The sequence below is a fragment of the Nycticebus coucang genome, chromosome 10, assembly GCF_027406575.1.
Source record: "Nycticebus coucang isolate mNycCou1 chromosome 10, mNycCou1.pri, whole genome shotgun sequence".
Classification (NCBI taxonomy): domain Eukaryota; kingdom Metazoa; phylum Chordata; class Mammalia; order Primates; family Lorisidae; genus Nycticebus; species Nycticebus coucang.
Genome location: NC_069789.1, coordinates 56,769,546 through 56,771,166, shown reverse-complemented (window position 1 = coordinate 56,771,166; position 1,621 = coordinate 56,769,546).

Here is a 1,621-nt window from a genome sequence, read left to right as displayed (position 1 = left end):
GTTGTTCAAGTGGAACAACTCCTCTAAGACAGCCATAGCACTAATCTCCTATAGCATCCTAACTGCTTACTCACCTTGCCCCATTAGATCACAAACTGTTTGGGGGTAGGGATTATATTTTACTCATCTTTTGTGCCCAGAGCCCTGGCTACTATTTGGCACATAAGAGGTGTTCAGAAAGTGTTTATTGAGATTTCTTGACCTCGTCCCCCTGGTTCCTTGAAATTCTGCCCTTTGGCCCCATTCTCTCTAATCCTCTAGTAAATAGTTCTTAGCTGCAGCCCTTCTCTCTACCCTCCCTGCCCCTTTCCTGCCCCTGCATGGCCTCTCTGCTCCCCAGTATTCTCACCACACACTGGGATCACAGAGCTAAGCAGGTTGTTTCCACTCTTTGCATCCCTGCAATACTCATCAGTTTCATTTTTATAAGGTGTGTGCACCCAGGAAATCTGCATGCCCTGGCAGAGAAAATAGAGGTGGCAAAGAATTGGGAGGCCCTTTGTGGCATGCCCCTGCTGTCACTTTCATGCACGTGCCTGGTGTCTTCTTTCTTTCTCTAGCCAAAGGTAGGACCTCAGGCCAATTTCCAGAAGGAAATTTATCTATTCTCGATAACTCATTCTCCCCAGGGAAAGGGTTCAGGCAGAAGCACATGCACACTGTGGACCACTCACTCCTCAAGAGACCATCCTTGTCTGGGCTCTCAGACTGAACAGCCAAGCCCACTAGCAGGGCAGAGGACACAGGCCTCCTTAATTTGGTGCCCATAAAGCTGAGACTTGCCTCCTCTTCTCACAGCCCTCAGGGGTAAGCAGAGCTGGGAGGGGGCCAGATGGGGGCACTGGGCCCTTCAGATTTACCCCACCCCAGATTCTTCCTCTTCTTCTTTAATCCCTGAAGGCAGATGGTGTGGGTAGAATGGTCATTGGCCTGGGTTATAAGGACAGCTCACCACTAAATCCCTGTGGGACTTTGGACCAGTTCAATCACCTTTCTTGGTCTCAGTTTCCCCTTCTGTAACATGAGAGCTGAACTAGTCTTAGCTAGTCTGTAAAACTTCTTAGATGATTCTTAGTTGTTCCAAAAGGATAAACTGAAGTAAGATGATGGCTAGTAAGTAGCAAAGTCTTCATCTGGGTCCTGGCAGTGACCGGGTGGTAATTTGTCTGGAAAGATAATTGAAGTCCCAGTACGTACGGTAGAGGGAGACCCCAAGGACTACTGTCGTGAAGAAAATGACCAAGAGGACCTGTTCCATGCACATTAGCTCCTAGGGTGCTAGGTGCAAGGACCAGACTCAGAAGGTAGGAGAGCTGTACTTAGGGACAGCAGACACTCGTGGTGAATCCCCGCCTGGGGCCCTGGTCCCTGTTCTGGGGTGATCCAATCGAGAGGACTTCACACCCTAGTCAAGGCTCTCAGGGCCAGCCTTAGAAACAAAACAGGAAGAGGCACTTGGACCCCGTTTCCCAGAGTGGGAGAAAGGGGTGGGCACCTGGGCAGAGGGAGCCCTGGGGATTGGCAGCGGCTGTGGGCAGGGTGGGCGGGGCGTGGGCGGAGTCAACTTGTACAAGTGAAAAACTCTGGCTGGGGCCGGGCTTTTCCCTTCCTCCTCCTCCTC